We start from the raw sequence: 21,195 nt of genomic DNA, 5'->3' as shown, positions 1-21,195 counted from the left end.
GAGTATGTAACTATGTAACTGCCCCATAAAACTAGCTCTACATTTCATGTTTGGAACTAAAGTGTGGTTCTATTTTCCATGGAGGTAATAATGCCATGCCAAGGTATAACATGAAATGTAGAACAGAATCTAAAACTAGTGATGTTTCTTTCAGGAGCATAAAGCAGCTTCAAACCTGTTTTTCTGATCACCCTCCACCTTCTGTTGTACGTGGAAAATGCCTTTTGAAATGGGATGAGGATTCTGGAATGGCTCAAAGATCAGTTATTCAAAGCAATCAGTCAAAGATGATACAAGTCACCACAAACCCCTTTGGGTGGGCTGTTTGGTTTCTGGTTTCATTATTCAGAAAAAGTGTTATTTCCTTAACTAGTTGGAAAGGTGGCTGTATTCTGTGAAAGGAACATCCCAATAGTAATTCCTAGTTTGGGGCTCATTTCACACTGCTCCATTTCCAACCTCTGAGCCATTCATTTATATCCGAGCTATCATGTCTCAGCCCAGCATGTTGCTTACTAACCATAGGAGGGAAAATGATTTTTGCATGTTTTGTGCAAATGGGCAACATTGCATGGCTTTGCTCAAAGTAAAAATTAAGCAATAAAAATAATGACAGGCATATGTTTTCTACTCTATGCTAGCATGCCTTTGGTAGATTTAAAAGGCAAGGGCCGATTGACTTTATGTGCTTTAGCAGAGTGCAATAATCCTATAAAAATGCATACCCTGGAGTAGCTTATGGATATTAATGCAATGAATACATGCATACAAATTGCACAATAAAATTATGAATAAAAATAAAGGAGATAGTAAGCTCATCAGTGTAGGCATGAGGATAATAATATTATCAGATCATGACAAATTTCTACTGAGCCTACTTTTCAGATACCTCATTAACAAATATCAAATGCAGCCATGCTAGGAAGTCACTGCAATGATTTTCAAGCAGTCCAAGTGGCTTTTTTTCTTTTTCCTTTTGTCCTCTTTTCATTGGCTACTCACTGTATTAGTTAGCAATTGACTAGAACATGATTCATTTCAGTGCCCAATTCTCTTGTCCTTTATGTTCTCAAACTTCATAAAGTAAAGAACGCCATGGGCAGAAGGCATGTTTCCATCTAGAAAAATAAATGAGAAAGCTCTTTCTTTCACACGGCTTTGGATTACACCCAATGATCATTTAAAATATGCATACATTTAAATAAAGTAGCATATGTAAAGTAGCAGATGCCACTTTATTTTCACCCAGGGCAGTATTAACTCTGAGCTCCACAAACTGTTCAGCCCATCACATTTAGTTTAACCCACAGTGTAAAGACAGAGATGAGTAACGCATTTATTAACAGGGGAGTTAAAGCACCAACAATAAAAATGGACAGTACTTTAGATTTCTGAGGCCCAAATTCTTAAAAATAGCCTATGCAATCAATGGAAATACTTCCAAATATAGGATTGTAGTCTTAAGCAAAAATTTGTTAAAACAAGCAAAATTCTTTTTCCTTCTGTGACTAAACGTGTCTGTTTGTCTGTCTGTCTGTATATCTCTACATATGTACCTGCAGATTTAGATGAAGGACATAGAAACACTGATAGAGTAAACGCATTACATTAAAAACTACATGGAAGATATAGCCTTTACATAAAAGGCAGATATAGCTTATCTAGAATAAACATTTTTATCACATAGTGGAAAACAGGCTGGGGCAGGGCCATGCATGTCTCCTTCAGTGCCGGGTAATGTTCCACAATACTGGTGGAGCCACTGAGAAGTCCCTGTCTTTATTGTTGCAATTATCCATGTATGCCTCTAGTTAGGAGATAAAGGACTCTCTTCTTCCTCTTAGAGAGTGGGCAGAATGGATGTGGAAGCTGTTTTGGAATTGGTACAGTTGATCTCATATGTGTGCTCCATTTACATCTGTGAAAGAGGCCATCTTCTTCTGAGAAACTATTCACCCCTCTCCTCAACCAGTTGACCAAGCCTCCTCTCCCTGTTGTAGCCAAGCAAAAAGGGGTAAGGAATGTCAATAGATAGGAAGATGGCTCTTCATATGCCTTCCCACTAAAAAATAGAGTTCCAAGTGGCTTCTAACCTTCTAAAAGAATAAAAGCAATGCAATATCATGTTTCTTAAAAAAATAAATAAGTAAACCAACCCCACCGTAAAAGCCATTAAAAGCAAATAAATATATTACAACTATTAAAATCAGCGAACAATACAGTTGGGGGTGGGGGAAACACAGCAGGGTTGAATAAGCATCAATGTATCTTCAAGGCATTTCTGACTTCTGGAGATCCTTTTTCAGGGTTGTCCAGCTAAAAAATACTCAGAAGTAGTTTACCATTCCCTTCTTCTGGGGGCACCCTGGGACTGTGCAGCTTGCCCAAGGACACACAGGCTACTCATAGGAGGCACAGTGGGGGATTGATACAACAGTCTAAAATATGTGATTTTGCTCTTTTCTTAAAATTACTCAGACTGGAAACACAGGCCAACTTTGCGGGGAGTGCATGCTACAGTCTGGGAGCTACACAGGAAAAGGCCCTTTCCTGTTTGTTTATTAGGTGGGCCTCTGAAACTGTTGGTATTTTTAAAGAGGGCATTGCTGCTAAATGTACCTAGGAAGGCAATGCTATATGCAAGAGAGGGCGTTTGCTTGATCTTAAAGGCTTGGCATTTATGGGGTTATTATGAGAGCTGGGTGGAAGACAAAGGTAAACTGTTGTACATGCTTAGTTGTGGCAGCATAAAGAAAGCTGACTGCCAAAGAATTGATGCTTTTCAATTGTGGTGCTGGAGGAGGCTCTTGAGAGTCCCCTGGACTGCAAGGAGAACAAACTTATCCATTTTGAAGGAAATCAACCCTGAGTGCTCACTAGAAGGACAGATCCTGAAGCTGAGGCTCCAATACTTTGGCCATCTCATGAGAAGAGAAGATTCCCTGGAAAAGACCCTGATGTTGGGAAAGTGTGAAGGCAAGAGGAGAAGGGGATGACAGAGGATGATATGCTTTGACAGTGTCATCGAAGCTACCAACATGAATTTGACCCAACTCTGGGAGGCAGTGGAAGACAGGAGGGCCTGGCGTGCTCTGGTCCATGGGGTCACGAAGAGTCGGACATGACTAAATGACTAAACAACAAAAAGAGCTACTCTTAGGTTCATGGGAAAATATGCCTCCATTCCAGTAATACTGTTTTTACTCCTGCAAGTTGGATTCAGATATTGAAACTTGAAAGTTGGGAAAGACTTTAATGTTGGTTTGCTGTTATCACTTCCAGAGCCCGTTGGTAGGTATTGGATACTCACAGAGCTGGCTTCCTTTGAGCCAGTACTCTCTGCCTAGACAAGGGTGGATAAAAATCAGTGATTTCTTTAAATCAAATGGTTTTAAATCACAATTTAAATCATGATTTAGGGTTTTTTTAAAAATCATTTTTTATTTAAATCATTAAAAAATAAGATTCTTTAGAAAAAAATAACCAAAATCATCCTGGCCTAGACCTCTTCTGTTTGTCAGACCAGTGCCCTGATATTGTTGTAAAAGGCCTGGATAGCATGGCTTGCAGGAATCAATGTCCAGCAATTTCACACTGAATACATTAGCCCCCCCCCCAAGTTCTCTGTGTACACTTTGTGGGAGAAGCTTGTGTTATAAACTGGAATAAAGAAATCTCCTTAAGAGCAGCTCACTGGCTTGTGACCAAGCTCCAGATGAATCATTATCTGCACAGCACTCTGTGTTTGTCACCCTAAGGAACAAATATCTCTGTTTTGTTCCTGAATGCAGTGAAACATATTCCTGTTTAACTGTCTATTGAGTGACTCATTTCTATGTAACTCTACCCATCATTAAAATGCTATGGTGTTGCTTCACTTCAGGGAAGCTCATCAGAGATCCATAATTTCAGGGTTTGGGGATTTTTTACATGAAAAACTAGCTCTATGGTTAAGAAGGGTGGGAAAAGCAAAGAAAGCAACACTGACTTGGAAGTGACTTAGCTTGAAATTATTATGTTTTACAGTAGTATGTTTCCCCAGTATTATCTGGGTTTCCAGATGTTCTGCTATAGGAAGGAATATAAGTGACACATATTAGGTAGGCATAACTTTCAATAAAATTATTTTGGAATAAAAGGACCCGGAGTGCATCATATTTCATAGGACCCATTTTGATTGATACATGTTAAAGGCAAATCATGAGGGGTCCAGAGATATGAACACAGGACTTTGCTTATGCAACAGAACTTTCCTGTCTCGTCTCCACTGCAGCTCACTGTGCCCTGCAAATGTCCCGTCTGACAATCAGACTAAGCCCTAGAGTTGTAAAGGACCTGGGATTGGCAGTGGAAAAATAAAACGCTAGTCGTTTGGAGGGACCACCATTCAAAAGTGGAAATTTCTTTGGGCCGAAGATAGATGATCAGGTTGAAAGAAACCGGAGCAGAAGGGCAAACATGTTCTGCCAATATTGTGTAAATAAGCACTACATATTCCTATGCTTCTATAAGCCTGTGAGGTTGTTTAACCTCTGGCACAAGCAGAAAAATTGATCTGGGGCATATTTTTACCTTTCTCACACAATGCCACCCTAGCCTTCAAGTACCGGATTAAAATGGCCATTTCACTCAGGCTGAAGAATCTTTCCATGTGTGGGAGGGCAGCTTTCTGCCCCGTCCAAAGAGTATTTTCGAAATAGATTCATGCCTGTTTTCATGGTAAACACCATAAGGGGATTATATTTTTGGTGCCGGGACTGAGACTGGACGATTTTGTTTAAAACTGTATTGCCTTGGAATAGTGTAATGGAAAGCCCTTGGTTTAATATCAGATGTTGTACTTTGTTATGAAGGAACTGAAATAAAAAGATGCCAAATGGCCTTACATTGTTGGCATAACACTTGGTAATTTAAGAGGGAAGAAAAGTATTCAATAAGCCCTGCATAATAAAATGAATAGGGGTGGGGGCCTCTGATTATCACCAGTCAGCATAACCAGTGGTGAAGGATGGTGGAGCTGTGATCTAACATCATCTTGAAAGAGGATGCTGAATGTTGCCCAACCATGACATAGATACAGATGTGTGGAAATGTGGATGTGTATATATGTGTGAATGCATATTTTCTAGAGGTTTGTGTTTTGTCGCTTTGAAATGCTTGGACACTTTTTCGTGACTACTTAGTAGAAGAGTCAATCCATCTGGTTCGTGGAGAATCTTGCTTACAATGCCCTGTTAAATGTGCAAATGTACTTTCATGGTTCAGCAAACAAGCTGAGATCAGTGTAGAAATCTTTCTCAGCCACTTAACCAAGTAAATGTCTACTATTTCTATTTATTATCTTTTTTCAATCACCGGAAGCCTAATTGATTTACTGAAATTATTGCTTTAGTCTAAATTGCAAGCGTGCTTGCTGTTCAAGCAGAAAAATAGTGAAAGCTAGGTACACAGTGGTTGAACCTGAGCAGAAGATGGTGGCTGCTATGGCAACCAAGTTGGTTCTAGCAAATCACTTCTCATCCTGAGAAGAAAAACATATTAGTTTTTTGCAGTCTTTGTAAAATGGGGGTGGCTGACAATTTCATAATGTGAAAAGGTCCCACCTTTGTTTAACTTCTTTTTATTAAAAGAATAAATTAAAGTAATCTTATTGCAGAAGGTCAATCAAGAAAATGCAAGCAGATTGTGTACATAACTAACCCATTGTTCAATGAGTTACAGGAGGTAGCTGTTCCCAGGAGCTTTAGGCAACACAGTGTCATGTGCTGAGGTATGAGTTAAGGTGAAAATGTAAGAAGTACTTGGCGGACAAAAGTGGGAAATTGGGTGTTTCTTTAAACTGTATAACAGTCAAACTAGATGAGATGAAATGCTATGCAGTATTGTTCCGTTTTGTTTGATGACAGATGTGATCAGGATCATGGCAAGAAGGCTCAAAGAATGGATTTAAGTACAGTACTTTGCCATCACTGTGCCCTTAATCTATAGCCTCCCATGTCTGCTGTTTATACTAGAATCTAATCTTCCATTGGCAGAAGCATCTATTCCATGGTTAATAATGGTTGGTGAAGAATTGTTTGGAGATAGAAGATGAGGATGAAATTCCTTTCCATCACTGTGGTTGTGATCCAGATTAGAGATGTAAATTTTTTTTGGAAATTTTGAAGCCATATAAAACAGCTTTGGAAAAAAAAAAAACAGGAAAAAACCCTGTTTTTCTTCCAATTGTTCTAGTTTTTTTCCCCAGGCTTTCTGATCTGTAATCCAGATTAGAGATGGGCACAAACTTCTGGCTCAGCAGTTCGGCATGCTGTGTTTCCCAGTTTGGCACCCCACCCCCTTCAGCAGGTGCCCATTTGGAGGCTTTGCCCAGAGGGGGCAGGACACAGTGCTGACACTGAGTAGGCACCCACTGGAGAGTGTAGTGTGCTCAACTGTGGATCATCTTTTCAGACAAGAAACAAACCGTGGTGAACCACAGAAGGTCATGTCTATCCCTAATCCAGATCATTCGCTCACTCTTTCGTCCATACCTTTTGTTGCACACAACCAGAAGTAGTTATTTAATAAATATAAAGGTCTCACACAAACAGAACTTGTAGTTGAGCATAATCTTAGCATGTGTTGAAATATACGGTATGTGTCTGGAGAAAAATTATGAACAATCATTTTAAAAAAGCATGTGTTAGTAGCCATGGGTGTCTTCTTTCAGACTCTTTCTCTCTCCCCAACAGATTCTGCTCTTAGAACTCATGGGAGTTGTTTCTTCCTGTACAGTGTCTTTTACACTCTACCTGCCTCTGCTCTGGAGAGATTAGATTTCTCAGATGCTGACCTCAGGTACAAAATTTAGGTAATTGACACTGTATAAACCCCAAATGGCCTCAAGAATGACCAGGGCACAAAATCCCTCCCAACTTATACAAGTTTCTCAATGTTAAACTTATCTACACAGTACGTATTTTAATAAATCCTTTCCTAGAGCAACACCATTTATTTTTGTTTGTTTCTTTGTTTATAATATATTTACTCAGCCTTTCTTTTTTAAAAGGACTCAAGGTGGCTTCCATCATTAAAAGACAATAATTAAAAGCTGAAAACAGTAACAACTTTGGAGTTACAAAAGATAAGAATACATATGCTGATCAAAGGGGTTCCCTTAAACCAGAATAAAGACAAATGCTACTGTTATGCAGCAGAAGGCAAACAGCATAACATTCATTTGCTTCCAGCTGGCAAGTAAAGAATTCCTCCTGGAATTCTTCAGCACATGCTAAGCCAGCAGGCATGTGTCCCACTGAGAATCGAAATGGCAATGGGAAGCAGGATTTCAGCCCTTGCATCTTGCTCAATAATAGAGTTACAGTTCTCGTATCTTCCAAAGCCCAGGTGGCACTAAAATGCTCTCAGCCTCTTTGTTGGACATCGACAGCATCAATGACCACTGTTCTCTCAAAACAGAATCCAGAAAGAAGTTAAAACAAAGAGGAGGCACTTGGTTTCACCAACAGGAGTGTAAGCTTTCTGAGCCACTCCCTCTAGAATTTGGTGATCTTCAGCTTTTTATTTTCTCTCCAGATGCTCTCATCTGTAATGCTGATTCAGTCTGGAAGTACAGATTAGAAAACTTAAAGTAATGAAGCAATATTCCCAATTTCACCGTACCTTATTTGTCCTGATGGCTAGGAAATGGATTTTGTTGCTCACATTTAATGTGCTTTAAGCTTCTTTAGGATACCTAATCAATAATATTCCACGGCTCTGCTGCTACTGTACTGCTCAGTACTGCTGATGTCATTCTGGAGGTATCACCTATGAGAAATGTATTTCACATCTTTGCTTTCTGTTTTACACATCTTCTAAAGATCTGGATGGTTACATCTACTTTCATTTAGGACTGTGCATAGGTTGTCTGATTCAGTTGGCAGACCAGTTTGGGACTTCTGAATGTATTCTGGTTCAGTCTGAAGTGATTTGGTCCCCATCTGATTCAATATGTACTCCAGATGCAAAATAATTCAGGAATTTATAAAACTGAAATAGTTATAACATATTTGTTTTAATGCTGCTGAAGGCTGAAACTAATTGAGTCCTGTTGTACAGTATTTGATTAGTGCTTCTTTGATCTAATGAATTTTTAAAATTTGAATTTACCTCCGTTGGATTGGTTGATTCTGTTTTGATGCAGACTCTAAACAAATTGTCCTGAATTCAGCTCTGAATTTGTGATTTGCCCAAATCCAGGGCACAAACAGGATTCAACTAGCTAAATGAATGAATACATTAACAAATGTATGCATCATAAAATTCATTTTGAAACTGTGCAGGAGCAGGGGAAGTCTTGCAGCCTGAATCAGAATTTGGGAGGCATCGTTGGACATTTGGAAAATTCAACAGAAATGAAACTTTTAAATTTTCACATCTTTGGAAAGATATGAATTAATTTTTTAAATAATTTTTATGTCCTTATAAAATGTAGCTGTGCGTTTGCAGTCTCAACACTTTTAGTCACACGAGTCTAAGTGATTATTGGCACACATACTGATTTTGCCTAGCATTTTCACTTAAAAAAAAAAAAGAAACACTGAAAGAAATGAAAAAAAGAAAACCTTTGCATCTTGTTCACGGCTCACTGGCAATAAACGTTACAGACATGCTGAGCCCACTAATATTTCCAGAGCTCTTATATTATTTTTGCCCCTTCCTTCCGTGATGAGCTGGAGTATTCATCAATACCTGCTGTGCAAAGATTGATATTCACTGAGTTTCCCAAGATCACCTGGAGGGGAGTTTATGAAATAATAATAAAAATTACTAAAGGGAAATACAGACTCTTTATGTCGTGTATTTTTCCTGTTCACCTTCTGTTTTCAGCTTTCATGCTAAATGTACAAATAGGGACCTTTCACAGGTCTGTGTTCTAAAACAAGCTGTGACATGGAAGGGCCAAAGAGAACTTCCGTGTGTTTCCAAAGACTGTGAAGGACTAGAGGGGAAAAAAAGGATTGATCATTGGAACTGTATTTTCTGAGCTCATTAGTTTGTTATTATATAACCACAGAATCAGAGAATCATAAAATAATTGAGTTGGAAGGGCCATCAAGCCCAACCTCCTGCTTAAATCAGGAATCCAAATCGAAGCAAATATGACAGATGGTTATCCAATTTTCTCTCAAATGCTAACCACTTTACCGGGTGGGGGGAGGACTTGAAATATAAACAGGGCCAGTCCTGCCATTAGGCAGAGTGGGACAGCCTCTTCAAGAAGCATATGGTGAGGAGCAACATGTAGCACAAATTTTTGGATGACAGAGTCCTATGTACAATTCAGTATGACACTTACTCCCTTGTGCTAGTCTACTGGCCCTAGATGAGATGGAAAACATTGTCTTATTTCTAGTATTGACGTGAGAAGTTGGGGTCACCCTGCCCATTGGTAGGGACCCAGTTTATGACCAAGAGAGAAGGGCACCCCCAGTCACCACCATGCAGCTTCATCCCAGGCACCTTTGTACGGCCAGCAACACATGGAATGAGGAGCTCTTTACCATTATTGTTGGGGGATTTAAAATCCCCTCCTGCAATCCTGTTCAGCAGTAAGCCACATGGACGTATCCCACCTACCCCCATCTGGTTTAGCGGCATTATTGCATTAGTTTATGGTGCATGTAGTTTATGTTAACTTTCTGTATTTGTATTATATGCCTTTGCATGATTGTCATCACTCAGTCGGCAGCATTCCTCCTCCTCTGCTCACCCACAGCAATTGTTTTGCAATGGAACCCCACCCAAGGGGGCATCATCGCGTGTGCACGGGGCAGAGCCCCACCTAGCAAGGCTGAAAATTAGAGGGAACTTTGGGGAGGAGTTCCACCTTGTTGTCTGCTTTAAAGAGATAAACATCTTGGGCCACTCTGCTGAAGCTCCACACTGTCCTCTTGTGTGACATTTTTAAAAAGACTGCCTGAAGTTAAAGAGCTACACATTTGGACTCATTGAGAAAAATCCTGTTTGTGCAGATGTAATATAAAGTTATGACTGTGTAAATGTGCTGAGCATCATGCACAGCAGCAAGGAATAGCATGATTCAGTTGTGCAATTGGTCATGCAACTCCTCTTGTGACTGTTTTACAATAAGCCAGCACCAGTGCTTCATGGATAGCACTTCTGCATTGGCCCTATGGTCATTATTGCAGGCATAACATTATGCACATGCAGCTATTTGTCTACTCTACTGCTGCTTATAATTGTGTTGTGTATACAACAAACACCTCCTGATTTACATGGTATTATTCTACAAGATTTTTCTTCTTATCTCTCTCCAATGACAAATATACATGTTAGTAGTTTTAAGAGATATTGATACATGGATGAATGTGGGTGACATGGAGAGATTGTGATCCTTCATATAGAGCAGTTTCTTGTTAGTGTTCTATTGTTAAATGTAACATCAATGGCAAAAATACTGAATGAAGGTTTTCTGATATGTACCCACCTCCATGCCCACCTCTCAGTCTCTGTATAAATACCTCCAATATAGCATTTTCTTTGTTAAGATAGAATAGACTTGAACTTTACTTTCAGTGTTCATCCACTGCATCAGTTGTTTCAGTTTGTGAAGCATTGAGAGCACCTCATTTCTGCAGCCTCATTGTCAGGATTTCAATGGTTCTGTTGTATTGATTATAAGAATGTCATTGACAAAGCTGCAGTGAAAGTTGAAGGTCAGTTGAAAGAGAACATAGATGTAACAAGATGAGTAAAACAAGGATGTTTACTTTTAACATTGCTTTTCTCCCAGTATATATTTAGATAAGCACTTTTTGATTTAAATGATGGTATCTTTGTCACTGGAAAAGTTATCAACTATTGTCCAGTAACCTGCTTGTTGACAGGTTAGGTAGTCTGTAAAGGGTACTTAGTGAGGTCAAGGAAGTAAATAATGAACACAGTCTAATCATGAATGTTTAAATAAACAGATTCATGGTTATTATTGTTGTTATTTAAATCCAGAAGCAGCCCAAAGAAATTCAGCTGAAGATCCAAAATGTGCATGGAGTCTTTTGACAAATAGTTGAAGTTATAGTTAAAAATTAGAATGGAGATATCCCAGAGCTTAAAATGAAGGATGTAATATGCAACAGAAACTAGAAATTGGCTTTGAGAATGTGCATTGCATGGTGTTATGTATTGTTGGATCCAGTATATTCTTGGAATTATGGATTTTAAGAAAGTCTACTATTAAAAATATTATAAAGTTTTTATAAAATGCACTTTATTTATTTGTTGTTTTATGCCTTCAACTTGGAAACAATTTCTAGCAACCCTAGTAGGGCTTTCAAGATAAATGAGACATTTAAGGGGTGCTTTTACCAATTCCACACTCCCAGTGATTTTCCATGGCTGAATGGGGATTCAAACCCACACCTCCTGAGTCCTAGCCCATCACTCTATCCAGTGCACCACACTGGGCATCCACTTTATTTACAGCAGGGTAGTAAGAAGTTTTTAGAAAAGGGTGTGACCCAGGAAAAAGTACTAAAGGGAAAGAATGAATCCAAGAAATTATAGATCTCCCTAAGATGGAGGAATCTGTGCACTTGCATAACGTTGACATTTATCTTGTCTTGGTCTCCTTGTTTCTGACAAACAAATTCATATACATATAAATACACCCTGGAGTTCTCTTGCAAGAGAAGACACGCAGGCTGTCTTGTCCAGTAGCATCATGTTTATATAGATGCAAAAACCCAAGGGAACTCTGGTATTTCGACCTTTCCCCCTGCCATTGCTAAATTAGATTTAGACCAAACCCTTCCTTTTGCATTTTGAATCTTCCAATCTTCTTTCTCCCTGATGAATGATGGTGAAGAAATTTTTGTTGTAGCCTTCAACAAATCTTTAAAAACAACAAAAACTCAAATCTAGTTCTCAAATACTATGTAGAGTTCAGTATATATTAGAAAATAATGTGTAATTTGGTTTTGTTAGGTGCATAAGTAGGTCTTTGTACAGATTTGATAGGATACCAAGTGTGATACAGTCAATAGAGTGATGGACTAGGACTCAGGAGGCTGGGTTCAATTTCCCAATTAGCCATGGAAGGCCCCAAGGGTGTGGAACCGATAAAACTACTCCTTCAATATCTCACTTACCTTGTTAGGGCCCTAGTATGGTTACTAAAAGTCAGTTCCAACTTGATGGCACATAACAGAACATATTTGATAATCTGCTGAGTGGTATCCACAGCATGTAGATATTTACACTAATTAGATTGCATGTACGAACTACTACAATTGCCCTGTGAAGACTAGCAAAATCTAAGGATAACTACCGTATTTTTTGCACCATAAGACACACTTTTTCTCCCAAAAAAACTGGAGGGGGAAGTGCATGCATCTTATGGAGCGAATACTGTCCCCTCCATGCCACCATCGCTGGCTTCCCAGGCCTCCAGAGGCCTCAGCAGTCCCCGTGGGGGCCTCCCCCAGCCAGTATCGCTGGTTTCCCAGGTCTCCGGAGGCCTCAGCAGGCCCCGTGGGGGCCTCCCCCAGCCACCATTGCTGGCTTCCCAGGCCTCCGGAGGCCTCAGCAGGCCCCGTGGGGGCCTCCCCCAGCCACCATCGCTGGCTTCCCAGGCCTCCGGAGGCCGCAGCATGCCCCGTGGGGGCCTCTCCCAGCCACCATCGTTGGCTTCCCAGGTCTCCGGAGGCCTCAGCAGGCCCCGTGGGGGCCTCCCCCAGCCACCATCGCTGGCTTCCCAGGCCTCCGGAGGCCTCAGCATGCCCCGTGGGGGCCTCTCCCAGCCACCATCGTTGGCTTCCCAGGTCTCCGGAGGCCTCAGCAGGCCCCGTGGGGGCCTCTCCCAGCCACCATCGTTGGCTTCCCAGGTCTCTGGAGGCCTCAGCAGGCCCCGTGGGGAGTACCACCACCACCACCATCACTGGCTTCTGAGGACCTCCAGGAGGCTTTCAACCGGTAAGGTGCTGCTTTTTACTTTTTAAAAAAATGTTCTGGGTGGGTTTTGGAGGGTAGATTTGGGCTGGGGGTATGTTTCTATGTTGCTTTGTTTTTTGGTGATTTTTTTTGGCAGTCCCAGTGTGGGACTTGCTCTGTTTATATATTTTTATTTTATTTTAAGTTTCGGTATTTAAAAATTAAGTGCGTCTTAACGTCCGGTGCGTCTTATGAAGCGAAAAATACGGTAATTCTATTTGATATGCATTTGTTTGGGCTTTTGAACAGAAAAACATATAATATGTGTAGGCATGGAAGAGATGGCCAGATGTCATTGACAGAGTACATGTATTTCATACAGAAGATCTCTAGTTTCTTCTGTATGAAATAGTCAGTCTGATCTGACAGGGCGTGGTACAGAGAAATTGATATATTGTGAAAGACCTGGTCAATGCAGGAGAAACACACATTCCTTCTCCTTTCGATGCATGGATTGTCTCTGGATCTTCATTATCTATCCAGGAGTTGTTGTCTTCTCTTTTTTGAAAGCTGTACAGGTAGTTGTTCCGAATGATTTAAAAGAATGTTTTGAAAGACTCTCCTGGAAGACATATACATGTTTCTAATTTTAACTTAAACCTCTGCAAATAATTTTTAATTCATTTAGCCTCAAGATGTTCTGACTCTGGCACTATGGATTGCTTGTTTAAAGCAACATTAATACATGAGAATTCAAAGGGTGAATAAAACATCTCACAAAAGAGCAACACGAGTGTGCTCACTGCATTGCTGCAATATCTGTATGGTAGCCATAGTGCCATGGCTTCCGGGGATTCATCGCTTCTTAGTTCTGTTGCTTCCACCTATCAAAGATAAACATTTAAACAATGAGTTGGAGATTTTGAATAAGGCAAATTATGTGTAGCCTTTTCCCTCCAAGGAGGCATCTGGGAAACTAGAGTCATATGGAAGGTCAAATAGTCTCAAGTAAAATTCAAAAAAGAAGACAGCTCAGAATTATGGATGTCAGGCCACCATATTTAGGTTGGGTGTCATTTTTTGTCTCTTGCACCATTTGTAGTTATCTTATTTCTAGGAAATATATTAATATTTATATCAGATAGGAAAAGAAGTCAAACTGAGGGAAAGCCTGGTAATTATCAACTATTTTCCTTCCGAATCTGGGATTAAAAAAAATTTCAAAGTGCAATAAACATCTGAAAACTGTCCTCTGGGGCGGGCTACGACAGTTTTCCACATCGTTATGCAGATCAAATTCACTTTACTTGATTTGTAACAGGAGTGTGCGCCACTTCTACTTGAACTTGCGAAGGGCAAGAGTGAACTAAGACATCACAAACTTCTCTTAATTTTCTCTGAAATTTATATTCAGGATTGCATATCTCTTTTCTCCTTTGCACAGTAGATATCAAAATGAAATGAAATAGGTCTACTCACATTATTGGAACAGGGAGAAAATCCCACTACTATATTTACAGTAATTGAAAATTATGTGAAATCTATAGTAAAATGGAAGGCTTCATACAAGACCAGGTGGTGGGGGTTATAATCATTGAAATGTTATTATTATCTTACTTTTTGATACACAGCAGGTGCCTATGTATGGTCTGACCTTTCCTCTACTGGCAAACATAAAAGGTGGAAAATTACTACAAACCATGTATCTTCTGAAATGCCAGAGATTTGCAACAAATTCCAGCCACATCACTAATCTCAGGACTCTGCATCACTTTCTACTCAGCAAGGCCACAACGTTGGAAGTTTGGGTTCTAATAGCAGTTTTTGAGTTTTTAATGTGATTAACTTCAGCATTCCTAAGGGTCACAATAAATGTTTTTAGCATTAGCAGTACTGAGTTTGATGTTTGGTACTTAAAAACCAAATTCAACTTCTTCTTTAGTTTGGTTAATGAAATTAAGTTGGCAGTAATACCCAGGCATGCTGAAGGTTGCCAGTTTCTTGGCTAAACAACAGTTTATGTAATGCATGTAATCACTACACTGTTTAAATGTTTTCTTTTGAATGAACTGTGTAAAGTGACAGTGTCACCCCATCTTTCAAAGGATGCAAACGGATTTTTAAAGGAATACTTTGACCGCTGTCATACTATGCTAAAGTGGTGCTGTTTTTGTGTTGCATTTAATACGGCAAAAAGCCTTGATTGTAAATTATAAAGCTAACAAATGGGGGCTATGAACAAATGAGATGTTCTATTGTGCAAAGAGACTCCCCTTTCAACTTCATTCTGGCCAGTGCTGGGCTTCACATTCTGATGACAACATACAAGAGAGGAAATTCTTGATCCTCTTATTATTGCTGCTCTCTTCTGTAGTAATAATCTTGTGCTGGCAGAGCATTCTATAAAGCAATTATAAAAGTGAAGGCATTTATGAAAGCAACATAATTATAAATTATAACTTTTAAGCTGAACTTCAGATCAACACTAAAATAGTTAGGACTAATAACATGAATTGGAAATTATAATCCATGCAACTTGTACTCACCTCTTTCTATTATGTGCCACTTCAACATATTCTTAAACATGATTTTTTTTTGCATTTGAACATGAACATGCAATTTTGAACTAAAAAACATTTATTCCAAAATCCACAATGTACAGTAATTCCTTCCTTGCGCCAACATTAAGAGAAGAAAAGTACATATTACCTTTTGAAATGTCCAGATCTTTTAATCAGGCAAGTTGCTACGAACAGGTTCTTGGGGTAATGGGGTGGGGTGAATACTTGGTGTTGAATTCAAGGCAATTGCATGATTTTTTAGGCCAGGATAGTAGGTCAGTATACAATGGTGCCTTGACTTCCGAACTTAATTCATATTGGAATGGTGTTCTTAAGTCAAAACAGCATTTCCCATAGGAATGCACTGAAACCAGATTAATCCGTTCCGGCTGCTTTTTGTTCTTATGTCAAGGCACCGTTTGTAAGTCAAAGCATTCATTCCGATAGGAACTAATGCGAAACCCGTTAATCTGTCCTCTACCACTAGGGGGAGAATTTTTCTTTTTTTTAACCTAAAATGACATTAAAAAAGGGGCAGAAAAGGAGGGAGACAGAGAGAGAGAGAAGACAATGAGGGAGAGAGAGAGTTTAGACTCTAAAACACATGCTAAACCAACACATTTTAAACTCACACATTTTACACCAACACATTTTAAACCAAGCCAGAACAGATCCTTGCAAAAACTTTTCTGATTTGCAAGGGAAGCATGCAGGAACCATTGCAAAAGCACAGAACACAAATGGAGCAGATTAGAAATGCAAAGAAAACAAAACAGAAAAGCAAGGGAAGCATGCATGAAGCACTGCAAAAACAAACTGAGCAGATCAGAAATGCAAAGGGAACAAAGCAAAAAGCATGCAGCACACATCAAAAATGGGAGAAACCCCCCCAAAAAGCAACCAAACTCCCCATCGGAAATGGGGGGAAACCAAAAAAACAAATACCCCCCCCAAGACCCATCACAGCATGGGAACTTTTTACAGCCATCAACCCATATAAATACATTCCATCTATACATCCTTGGGCATAGGACTTGCTCTTGTGTAAATCTGCATCAGTCTCAGCCTGAAAACTCCATTACTGCCATAGATAATGTGGTATCACAGGGGTAATAATGGTGGCCTTACTGATACAACTATTATTTCCATGTGTTATTCCCCACAAAGTTCTTATAAAACCACATATTAATTTTGAACATTCTGCATTCAGTTAACCCCATTACATTCCAGAAATTACTTTTCTTGACTCATAATATAGCCCTTGAAGTATTTCTGCATCCTTTCTTAATAGGCCTAAAAATTCAAACCACTTATCCCTTGTGCCTTCTATATCAGGCTGAATTATTGATAAGTCAAGATGGTTTAACTGAATATCTATATCTTAGCATCTTTCTGAAATACATTCAGTTTCAGGAACTTCAGGAATGTTGTTTACTATTTCTGAATTAGTTATTCTTTTTAAGCTGTGCAACTGTTTATCTTTTCTAAGTGAGTCAAACCAATTAATCTCAATTGTATTAGGCCCTCAAAGAGTAATAACTTGTTTGTGATTCATGTTGTTTACTTTGCAGCTAAAGTATTAAAAACATTATTTATAAAAAGATATAAGATTCATTATCTCAAGTAAAGCCAGCAATACAATGGTGTTGTGTGCAGTCCTGATATATATAGAACTGTTCTAACCACATCAAATGTATTGTTCTAGAGCTCTGTCAGCAGGACTGTCCTATGGGTTGCCCTGAAGGTTGACAGAACCACAGACTGACCTTCCCCAGGGGAAAAAATTATTAATAGATTGCTGACATGATATCATGGGAATTAAGAGCATTCCTTTTCATTTTCCACACAGGTAAACATGCAAAAAAGGGTAAAAGGCAGGCCTTATGCTCACCTACCTAGCTAAGAAGGTTGTGATGCAGATGTCTTTCTATAAACATAAATGGTCAGTTTAGACATTTATGAATTTGAGACTCAGGTAGACATCAAAAGGAATGTGTGTTCCCCACAATTAACCCATTTTCTCTCTCACAGTACAGATTCTTGCAAATCAAACAGTACAATAAGACTTGCAAATTAAACCTATATTTATCTTCCAATGACCAAACAAAGCCTACAAGGCAGGGAAGTGATGAAAATTATGAGATGTAATAAAAGAGAAATTTTGACATTTTTCTGTCACTGCTCCCACTCTGGAACTCCCTCTCATGGGAGACCAGACTGGCCCCATCTTTGCTGTCCTCTTGTAAGCAGATAAAGTCCTTTCTCTTTAGATAGGCTTTCTCTTACTGACCGGATGCCTATGAAAGGTTCTTCCACCAGGACAATAGTCTTGCTGGACCATCTGGAAGTCATTTAATGGACTTCAAAGTGAAGTAGGAACATAAAAGAATAATCAGGTAAAATGGGGCTACTTGGATACAGGACAAATTGTCTGTGACTGTGGAGAAAGTAAATCAAAGTAGCACATATGTGAATGGAATTTATGTTCCACCATCTATACAAAAGAAGATCTAGCAAATGTCTGAAATAATGCTATTGAAATAGCTCACTTCTGGTCAAAAATAGTCTAATTATCCTAACATTTTACCTATATTTCATATATGCCCCATAATTTTAAATGGAGCAACACTCTGATAGGATATATATGTATATATTTACTACTATAAACTGTCTTGGGTCCTTTCCAAGAGAAAGGCAGGGCATAAATATTGTAAATATTGTAAATAAATAAATAATTGAAGGAGCATCTTTGTTTAAGGTGCATTTTCACCTGTGTCCCACTGATAGATTTAAAAATAAATGTGAATATTATCAAATGTCAATAAGCCTATAATTACCTTGCAGAAAACCAAATCTAGGTACATAATGCACCTCTCTCACCACATAGAAATATGACAAAGATAATTTAACACATTGGCTGAAAATGGCTGAAATCCTATTGCATTTGGCCTCATGTAAATTGTAGCTGCAGATGTTCACATGGAATTACACCCAGGCAGTCCACATGGCTGATTTCACAATTAGTTGTGCATCTGTTTGCACAACTAGTTGGAGAATTGATTGCACAATTTGTTACACAACTGCACGTTTGGAACTGCTTCCTGAATACATCTTCAGCCTTGCTGCAAGTTTTACAATGGCTTGTACAACTTCAAGGTACACAGACATGGCACTTATGATGTAACAATACTGCTGCAGTAGCACTGGACAGTTTGGATTTGGAATTGTTGTTGGCTCATGAAACTAAAATATGGATCACTGTATCTGTTGAGATTATTTTAGACTACATAATGGCCCTGAAAACCTGAGGCAAAGGATGGCTGGAAGTAGTGCCTCAAGCCAGGTGAAAGTGTTTCATTTTAAGCATGCCAACTCACAAAATTATCAAGTGACTCCTGGAGGTAGAGGAAAGGGGGAGAAGGGACACGTGTTATTAATATTGACCACATAACTCCATTTCTTTGTCCTAACAGTGAAAACATTTTGTTTATGTAGTGGCATCCCTAGCCTGCTGACTTTTTTCCCCTAGAACTTTTGTTTTTGTTCACACTAAGGTACTTGCTCAAATGACAAACACAGAAAACATTATGTTTTGCTCATCATTATGGTGCTTTTTTTCATCCCTACAAGGGATTCAGAATTTTTCTAATGCAGTAGATGCTCATTAGATCTTAGATGTCCAGTCAGAATTCTAGGCTCTGCTTCTCTCTTTTAATTTACTCATGGTAACAGATCAATCTATTTATCACATAAACAAATTCAAGCTTGAAGTGAGCCCAAGATATGTTACCCTTAAATGAGTATGCTAATTATTTATATAAGCTTTCCAGATGTGATATCATATCATTTCCTCTTCCTCCCTTTTTTAGATGGCTTGATCAGATACTGAGATGTTACTTGGGTTGCTCAAGGTTTCATAATGTGATAAACAAAGGGCTAAGCCCTAGCCTGCCTTGATTTGGTTCATTATCCTATCTACCAACCAGTGCTGCTGCATGGTATTTAGTGATAATGACTATCCTGTTGGAAATCTATATTAATCCCTTCGTAGTTTTCCCCTCAGGCACCTCCTCATCAGAAACATTAACTGTATTAAGATATTATGCAAATGCTGATCCTACTGTGGCAGTATTGTTACATCATAAATGGTGAAATCTGGAGAATAATCAATTTTTCTTCCAGAGGGATCTTCACATTGAGTTATCAACGTATATAAATGTATTAATATTTTTGGAGCAAAACCTGCTTTTGAAGTTTTGACTGTTTGCAATCTTTTTCTAAATCTGCGTTCTGTCTCACCTTGAAATGTTTCAGCTCTCATCAGCCACTGATCTAAAGAATTAGTCATCTATTTAATGCATTGTCAATTTATCATTCCAGTTTAATTCTGGCAATCAGGTGTAAAAGCCATCCATATATACTGTCGTATGAAAATCTCTTTTTAAAATCACTACAGCCAGATTATTTTACTAGCCGGGGAAGATTTTCAGTGATTAAAGATTTTCTCCCTCCATCCCAGAGCTACCACAGTTTCCATGTGATGAAATAGATTATTTATGAGTCAGGCAAAATGTGTGTGAGAAAAGGGAAGCTTTTAATTACCAAAAATCTCCACCTACAGGTGATGCACCCTTCTGTAGGTATCCTATTTCTTGAGTAACAATACCTACATTTATAATGAAGTTCCTTAGCTTGGATGCCATTTTTGCCTGCATTTTTAAAAATGCTCCTTATTCATAAAATAATACAATATGTTTTAATTACTGTTTAAAAATAGATGAAAAATCACAGGCTACTGACAAATTATGGAAAATTCAGTCCTTCTCATCCCCATTTTGTCACCTCAGCACCCACAAGAGAGCCCAAGACAGCAATGTGAGGTGCAGCACAAAGCAACACTTGGACAACGGTACAGTCCTGCACCACTAACTGGGATACCACACATCTCTTAACTATACAGGTAATTTTAAAAGGTTTAGCTGAACAAAAGGGGTGATGCTATCTGCAGTTAAGTTACAGTTATAGTAGGCCACAGTTTCTCCCTCCTTGCTGAGGAAAAAGAAAAAGGAATTTACTAGTACAAATTTACTAGCTGCAAAGAGTAGAGGAGAGAAGATGTTAGTGCAAATAAGGTCTCTAAAACAGACCTATGAGCAAAGAGAAGATAGTACAGAGCAGCTCATCAGAAAAGCTTGCACAAAGGACTAATAGAAAACTGAAAGATAATTTAGTGGAACATGATGGGCGCTGCCGTCATAAGAAATGTAATAAAGAAATGGTACAAGACCAGATTATATATGGTAGACCAGATTAGGGGTAGAGTACCCATGGATTTGGCAGTATTTTCTATGCCCAGATTGTAAACTAAGAAGGGAAATATCATTATTGCTGTTATACTTATGATCAGGTAATAAGTCTAGCCCCTCCACTTAAGGATGCTTTATTTTACATTTGTATCTTGAGAGATTAAGTGTTTTGGAATATTAAAACTTAGTTATTATCATACAGTTGCCTAGGTGACTATACAAATTGGATCTTTGAACATTAAGAAGCCCTTTCCCAGTCCTCACCCCCACCCCAGTGGATTTATTTAATGCAAAGGAAATAGCTCGATGCTTCATTCACCTCTGGTTGCTCATGCAAGTATTTTGCCTTCAGAGTTAAGGGTGACTCATATCTCTATTAATTTTTTTTAGAG

The 21,195-nt window shown here is 38.9% G+C and overlaps 1 protein-coding gene across 3 annotated transcripts in view; it reads left to right on the top strand.

Annotated features, from left to right (window-relative positions):
• The window catches only part of NEGR1 (neuronal growth regulator 1), a 600,158-nt gene that overhangs the window by 194,759 nt on the left and 384,204 nt on the right, over positions 1 to 21,195 (top strand). The window lies entirely within an intron of this gene.

Source organism: Pogona vitticeps, chromosome 4 (assembly GCF_051106095.1).
Source record: "Pogona vitticeps strain Pit_001003342236 chromosome 4, PviZW2.1, whole genome shotgun sequence".
In the NCBI taxonomy this organism is placed as follows: domain Eukaryota; kingdom Metazoa; phylum Chordata; class Lepidosauria; order Squamata; family Agamidae; genus Pogona; species Pogona vitticeps.
This window is presented reverse-complemented; position numbering and strand designations above follow the sequence as displayed.